We start from the raw sequence: 8,498 nt of genomic DNA on the forward strand, positions 1-8,498 counted from the left end.
TGACATGTTAAATAGTTGATACAATAGGCATGGAAACTTTGTAATACCTTGTAAACTGTCCCAAAACCTCCTCGCCCTATTTTGTTCCTTCGATGAAAATTTTCCGTTGCTATACTTAATTCATTATATGAGAATTCTTTCATCTTTGGCATTGAGTCCCCTGGACAATGAAGATCAAAATGAAAAATAATAAAGCCAAGAAATAAAATCTTGAAAAACTAAGAAGAGCCATATTCAAAATTTGAGATGACAGTAAAGGAATCATAATGACCCCTCAACTATAACTTAAGAAGAAACCCTTTAAATTGCACGAATACAAACTTAAATCACTACCACCAAGTCCAACAGTCTAAACACGGCGGCCTATTTACTTTACCCTGGGAGGTTTATGTGGATGTGTACTCAGAAACTCAAAGATAAACAAGTTTAGGTTTAGATTACATGCTTCGATGGGCATATCTCATACACCTAATGCATCTCTAACTTAAAAGGATGTTTAATGGATATAATAAGATGACAGAGAATGTAGAATGAGGTTAATTCATTATAGAGTTGTTTTAGTGGTCCTGATTCGGCAGACAGAAATAAAATTTGTGGGTGATGACATATACCTCGTTATGTTGATATATTTAATTTGCAAAGGAAGAGAGGGTAAAAAAGCAATTGTCAATTACGGTGTTGTCCATTGTTTAATGTAGACCAGTTATAACAGCAGCAGGAGACAAAAGAAACTTGCACCAATCCATACTCAATGTGTCAAAGTTGTCTCTTTAAAACAAATTCGCTCCTTCTAGTGGTGCCATAAGCAAATGTCTCCTCAGGATGCACCATATTTTTTGTTCCCATGAATGTTAGCTTCAGCGTTACTAATGACTAAATTGATTTTCTTGTAACCCATATTATAACTAGCATTTCCTGCTGAAGAATATACCAATTTAAAATGGGATAACATGCTCTATATGACACGAGTTCCAGTATCACAAGTTTTCCGCATTTCGTCATAGGAATGCCAACAAATTTGATCAATTACTCTTCTTGCTTTGTCCAGATAGTCATTTTACCATAATNTTTAATTTCTTCTTCAGAAACCAGTATCATAGATGAAGCAACGAACTCAACTTTGTTTTTCTATCGAACTTAAATCAGAATAGGAAGGAAAATGTGCACGAATTGATGGAGAAGAGAATAAATGAAAGTTTGTAAAGAATGAAATCTTGAAGACCTAGTCTATACTTGTTTGAGGCCGTTCGGACAGTAGCGATAACTTTTGAAGAAGGTTGCATTTGAATGAAAAGTTGAAACTGTTCAAAAAGGCCAGCGACTACTCTAAGAAAATAACTCTTTGGAAAGAACACGCCAAATGGCCAATCTGAAAAAAGTACTTTTCCAGGAGGACACCTCTTGGATTATTCTGAACAGATATACCTTTCTGGAAAGGATAAATCACCTGTGAGTGGGCCAGCTTGGGAATTAGAAATGTTAAATTTGTTAGTTTGACACACCACCTGGGCTTGAGCCGGAAGTTGGTTAAGAAATGGTTAAATGGGACAGCTACCCGCCCAGTGTCCAAATAAAAACCACATAAAATTTGTGAGTTTTCCAATTCAAGCCTAAGCCCAATCCCAAGCTGGGCTGAGGCAGCAACGTGTTGGCTGAACCCGCCACAATGGAGGTCGTATCCTTCCCACAAAGTTGGGTGCCCAATGTGTCACAAACCCATTTCTAAAATGAATGTACAAACTCTAGAAGTTTTTCCTTTGAATTCCATGTAGATAATATTCTTCCCTTCGTTTCTTCTCCTTGTTTGAGTGCGTAAGTTGAAGAGAATTTCCTCGTTCATATATCTTGTTTCCAACAGGTACTAAAATTTTGATCGCTGATGAGATGAACCAATAGCATATACTTTATATATTAAAAAATCAAATCCTTATAGTACTTAGGTAGTGCCTATAATCAAGATATATGCTTTAGCTACAATATTATAATCAAGATATATGCTTTAGCTACAATCTAAGCTTGTTTGGCACATATTTTTCCAAGGGAAATTTTTTTTTTTTTGGAGAATGTGTTGTAAAGAAGCGGGGAAGGTTGTGAGTCCCGTAGAATGTGAGGTTGAAAATGATTTTGGGGAAAAATCTTTCACAAACAAGCCTGAAAAGTTAATGATCAAAGAATTTTTTGAGGCAATCTTAATGATCCAGAAACACTCATCAATGATATAATTTGCTAACCTGTTAATGTTATTGTGTTCTCTACAACATGACTAGAAATTTTATTTGGTTTTCCATGTTTTACATTGAATGAAATTAGAGGTGGAAATCTGATAATTATAAACAATTATAAATAAAGCAGAAATTTGCCTACATCTATTGACAGCATTTAGCATGAGATAGGATGCCCAAACAACAATAAGAAACAAAATGCTTATCCAGCATGATTCCAAACAATAGCACAAAGGGATATTTAAATCACTTATTTCAACATGACATTTGGCTCAGCATTATAACAGCATTTTAACTGCTTGAATGATATGTCCCAAACAAAACAAGGAAGCACCTAGAAAATCAGTAAAAAAATTTAAACATGATCAATCAGAGTTTTCCAGTCAATATGAAACAATATTGTTCGTCTTGTTGTACTCGTTCTACCATATTCCTTTGTCCTGGCTAAGCTCTTTCTATTGATTGGCTATGAAAGGGGCGTTTTATAAGGCTCATTTCGAGGCAAGCACAACTGCACAATCACTAAAACTGAACTAACAACCCATTTTGAGACCTCCTTCTAATAGCCCCACGGAAGGGTCATTAGGGGAAGATTATTGGGTAGGGAAGTCACTCAATGTCTCTACTATGCTCACTCCCCCATTACATAAATAATTTCAGCGGGTTACCAATCTCTTATACTACCATCACTTATAAATCTGATCATATTAGAGTCAGCCCAGTACTAAAGTGTAATTTCCTATGCAAACTGCAATGAATCAGTTACCTTCTTGGCCCTCTGTAGACTGACGAGACTTCTTCAGGCCAGCGAATGCCCCAAAGCAGCTGCAACCCATGTCCTTGTGCGGTATACGACAATAATCTCCTATATGTAATACAACCACCCGTCAATCAGGACAAAAAACTGGTTTAGACATTTCAATTAGCCATCCTCTGCTTTATATGTTCAAGTTTCTTTACCAATCAGATTTTATACCCCTCCACACCTTTTCAACAACAATTACAATAAGAAAAAAGGTAAGAACTTTCATGCCTTCCTTTGGTAAAGAAAAAACTACAGATTTTTCATACTTGGAGGGTAACAATAGAATTTCTCTTATAAATTATAAATTTAATTATGTATTCCTTATTAGTTTATTTTATGGAACAATTTCTGTAATTCCGCATCCGTGTACATTTCTGATGGACCAGTAGTCAAGCAAAAGCAAATTCATCCAGTAAAAAAAAAAAAATGATCCAATTTTTTGAAATTTTAGAAACTAAAGACAATAAAAGAATTATACTAGTAAATTTGCTAAATTTGAAATCGTAGATCAAATACATACAGTGAGCTTCTGCGCATACAAACCAGATTCCAGCTCTTAAGAAATCAAACTCAGGTGCAATGAAATCCACTTGCCTTAAATTGAACTGAATTCTTGCAACTGTCGAGTTCCTGAAAATACCAGTATATAAAACTATTTCAAAACGCCACATCACACAAAAAATTGTTAACAGCAATTAATCTTCACATAAACTGACACGAATTCCAGCGAGCTAAATCAACCGAGATTCAGTAATTAAACAATTCAACTTATATCACCAATAATACTTTCTTAAAAAATTAAATACATATCAACAGTTGATACTTACAAATTCCCATGTAAATGTAATCAATCAGGTTGCTTGATTGACGAAAAATAGAATGAATGCCGAAAGCGTGGAAATATATAGCAGATGGCTGGAGGGTGTTAAAAGAGGCGGAATTTTCCGACTGTAGAGTCGTCGTTTGGCGGCTGTAGTGGTAATGGCAGAGGTGAAGAATGAGACAGAATCAGAAGTCATTGGTATACATGTCAACAGCTCATGTGTTCTGTGTTCCCTTTTCACACTAAGATATGTATATCAATGTATGTAATTATTTCTTTGACCATTAAGGTTTCAGTCTATAATTATTTATAGGGAAAAATATTTCATATGCTATACGCTACATATACCCCCGTTGAATTTTTATTTTATATTATTTTTAAAATTTAGATAATTCATTTTATTGTTCCCATTCATTAAAGTGAGACAATAAATAGTTATTAAACTTTTAATTAATTTATTTATTTTTAAAAGTTAAACTATTCGAATATATTAGGTAAACTAAGATTTTTATAGTTTATCATATTCTTTAGATAATTTTAGTCGCAATCCTTTATAAAAATTAATGAAATTTCATGAAATTTTTCATTTAAATTATTGAATTCTTAAAAAAAAAATAAAAAATGGGGGTGGCGTGGGCCCTTGTTACCTATACATGCTTCGTACCCGTTCAGGATAGTGCTTTGCAGGTATCGAGTTTGACGAATTTATTTGTCAATCCTAATGGGACTCCACCAAAAGAAGATTCCTAGGACTCGTAGAGATTAAAAATAAATGTTATTTACTTACAAAAATGTTTATTTATTTATTTAATTGATATTTTCTTTTGAAAACAAAATACTATATGTAAAGATTTGGAAATTTTAAAGTGTTTCACCATTATTATTGTTATTATTATTTTCTGAGTTATCAAATATTTCTAAATTAAAATTTTATTTGTGTTAAGAAAATGTTGAGACAACAACAAAATCAAATTACGATCATCGGGGATTTGTTGTTGGTTGTACAAAGTTTGGACAGACAACAAGCACAAGCTGGTCCCTTATAATGCAAACACTAACAACACCAACTCAATTGTAGAATAGTTCCATTGCTACAAACCCCCAACTTTCGATGACAAGGCAGACTCACTGGCAGTTTAAGAATGGATAAGAGGATTTGAGCAAATCTTGAAACATCTTTCTTGTAGTGATGCTCAGAAAAAGTATTATGTGCAGAATTCATGTTAGTTTTTATTTGCAAGCCACTAGTGGGAGTTAGCATCGTTTACTAGAACATAAGCACAACAATGTGCTCTGACTTTGATACAACTCAAGGAAGAAGTGAAGGGAAAATACTTCCTACAAGCTTTGTTAGATCGAAAAGAGACATAATTTCTTCAACTCTTGAGAATTATAAGAGAAAGTTCAAACAACTCTTTAGGTACGTACCACACCTGGTGGATATGGATGCAAAGAAAGCGAGGAGATTTGAACTAAGATTGGTGGAATAATGGCATCCTACCAATTCACCACATATAGTCCGGTATTGCAAACTACTCAGGCAATCTCAAATAGGTTAGAGATTGGCCAAACTTCTTAGCAAGGGATCGAGCCTTTAGGATAGCGGAAATGGAACGGGTCCAATGAAGGAAAAGGACAAAACAAAAAAATTAACTTCGGATTAAGTTTTGGACTAATCGTTTCACCCTATCCAAAGTGCAATAGGATGCATTGGTGTGGATGTCTGTTTGGGAGACATGTGTGATATCGATGGACAAAGCCGGTCATGCTTCCAAAAATTGCAAAGAAGATCCCTCAAAGAAGAATGATGAACAAGAAAAAGAAAGAAAATGCTGATCTTTTGCTTTAGCCTAGGAATTGGCAACAAAAGACCCAAACGTAGGTAATTTCGAGAACGAAATTCTTTTAAGGATGAAAGATTGTAACATCCAAAAATTTTAAAATGAGATTTATTTGTTTTTTATGTTATATTGTTATAATTTGAAAATTTGGAAACTAAAATGAAATAGGTTTTAAATTCCTATTTTATTGGGCCAAATAATTGGATCTTAACAGAGCGTGTTTTAGTATATTGATATTGGACTAGTTGGGTAAATCATGTCAAAAAATGAGTTATGAAATTGAGAAAAAGTTAATTCGGATAAGCTATGTCCAAGATATTGAAGTCCAAATAAGTTGCATTTATTTAAAATTAATTTATGATTTTAGCCATGATTTTTGTGTAGTAAGGCTGTAGTTATATTCAGGAATAATATTTTTTTAATATACATTAGTTATTTAAATAATATCCGAGTTGTGAAATAATAAACTTAACATATGATTTTATGATCTGTGATATTTAAAAATCTACAAGTATGTAATTTCACTAATTTATACTACTGTTACTAGTCCGGGTTACATGGGCCAGCCAAAGACTGATCGTCAATTTCGGGAGACCAAGGAATGTAAAGATGTGTTTGTCGGCTATTATTTGCCACGTTGCAGCCCATCAAAGTCTTGTCTTTTTATTAGGCTGCACCCTGCCAAAATGTCTAGGTCGTCTCCTAAAATTCGAATGATAAGCCTTTTAGGTACAACGAGTTAATCACTTAATCATTAGAATTTATAGGGCTATCATTTTTGGAAATTGTACAGAGTAATTTCCCACAGGGTAGTTGTAGAACTTGGTCCCACATTGGAAAAAAAAAAAAAAAAAATGCTGAAGTCCACCACTGTGAAGGATCTGACAAGGGTCTGTAAAATAGAACCCTGTAAGTGAAGCAACATTCATCATTTTTTATCTTGAGGTTGGTGTCAACAAGTTTTACATAACCAAAAAATCAACAATACTTAGGCCTGTTCGACAATGATTATGAAAATTGATTTTTGATCGTTAGAGAGAAAAGTTGGTTCTATATGTGAGTGAAAAAATAAAAAATGACGGCTCGAATAGTGAGTGCTGGTTTGTGCCCAATTATTTGTGAATAATGTATTATGAAATAGTGATTGATATTGAAATGTGTGGTTAAAAAAGAATTTTTTTTTAATTTAAGTGTAATATTATTTTAATGAAGAATGTGTGGTTGAAAGTGAGTACTGCAGAAAAATAATGTAATATAATATAGAAAAATGGTAGACAAACAAAACTTGAAATAACGGTCAAAAAATTAATTTTTTAGTTGAAAAATTGCTAATAAACTGGGGCTTAAGATTGTGCTATAATAAGATAAAGAAGATGGTCATTATCTAAAAACTCTTCTTCTTTTTCCTTTTTTTTTTAATTAAAATTTGATTTTTAATGTAAATCAAAATCAACAATTAGTTTTAAATTCATTCACCACCTGGTACCTTAAGAAGGCACTTTTTTTTCGCTTGAGCTGTAGTTAGAGAAGGAGATAGAGTTGGTGAAGGAATGAGCCTGACTCCATTCCATATGATGTAATGATTGACTTGGGGAGCTCCTCTGAACGCTTGACCAATTACTCTACCCTGCTTCTTCCCCTCATCCTCATCCTCATCCTCATCCTCCTTTGTCACAAGCGATAGTCAAAAGTCCTAGAGGAAGTTTCTTATCCAGTAATAGGAGATGTTCAAAACTTTTTAACTATACATTTCATCAATTCTTTTATTAAAATTTGCTATAAATTTAATTTTAAATCTCACCAAAGAGTAGCTAAATTTATTTTCAACTACACATTTTCACAATAAAATATTTTACACCCAAGTTCAAAATTTTTTCCCACTTTTTAATCACACATTCTCCAAAACTTCACTATTGCAAAACTCATTTTCAAGTAAAAACGGGGCTCAAATATAGGCTAAATAAATCAAAATTGTAAATATATAGTGGCATCTCCAATGATACTCAAGAAATTTCGAAATGTTACTCCCTATAGACCTACTTTGATATTTTCTCAATATGTCACTCCTTTACTTGGCACTCTATTACGCATCCACCTTTCTATCTTTGTTTCTTATCACCTTACAAGAAAATGACTATCGCTTTTACGAAGAATCTCCTTTTTTTCTTTTTCTTTTTCTATAAATTAGTAGGTTAGGAAAATTACAACCAAGATCACCAAAAATTTCTATCCTGCTCGTTGCCCTCCCCCACATTGCTTGTCCCTCGCCATGATCCCAATAAGCAAGGGCAGACCCAGCAAATTTTTTCAGTGCGGGCAAAAATTTCTCAATTCCAATGAGGAAGATGGTGAATTTCTTCCTGCACGTATTGACTGGGCACTGATTGCATTTGTTAATGAGAAGCTCTGCTTCTGCCTTGAAACTCATTCTTTCATTTATCCTTGTTCACAATTATTTTCTTACAGTACAACACCTTTACAAGGCAAATGGATGAAAACCATCCCCCTAGGAACCAATTTTTACAAAATCGAAAGCTGGGACACACATGCCATATTACGTATATGATGGAGACTTCTGTTGTAATTTTAAAAGAGTACATTAGGTCACACCTGCACTAAGCCGACATTGGGTCCGCCCCCGACAATAAGAGTACAATAATGGTTTTAGTTACAAATTTATAAACGATTAAACAAATGATATTGCCAATTTACTTTAGCATAAATTAATTAAAAGAAAGACCATAAAAATCCTTTCTTCCCCTCTTGACTGAGACCATGGATGTTTGCATAAATTAATTGAAAAAAAA

At 33.6% G+C, this 8,498-nt stretch overlaps 1 long non-coding RNA gene across 1 annotated transcript; it reads right to left on the reverse strand.

Annotated features, from left to right (window-relative positions):
• Positions 1-11: 11 nt before the first annotated feature.
• Positions 12-4,126, reverse strand: LOC111385874. Its single transcript, XR_002701125.1, has 4 exons — positions 3,855-4,126; positions 3,548-3,657; positions 2,989-3,087; positions 12-160 (listed from the first exon to the last, which is right to left on the reverse strand). It is a non-coding gene; the product is annotated as an uncharacterized LOC111385874 (long non-coding RNA).
• Positions 4,127-8,498: the final 4,372 nt, after the last annotated feature.

This window comes from Olea europaea, unplaced genomic scaffold, assembly GCF_002742605.1.
Source record: "Olea europaea var. sylvestris unplaced genomic scaffold, O_europaea_v1 scaffold3320, whole genome shotgun sequence".
Classification (NCBI taxonomy): Eukaryota; Viridiplantae; Streptophyta; class Magnoliopsida; order Lamiales; family Oleaceae; genus Olea; species Olea europaea.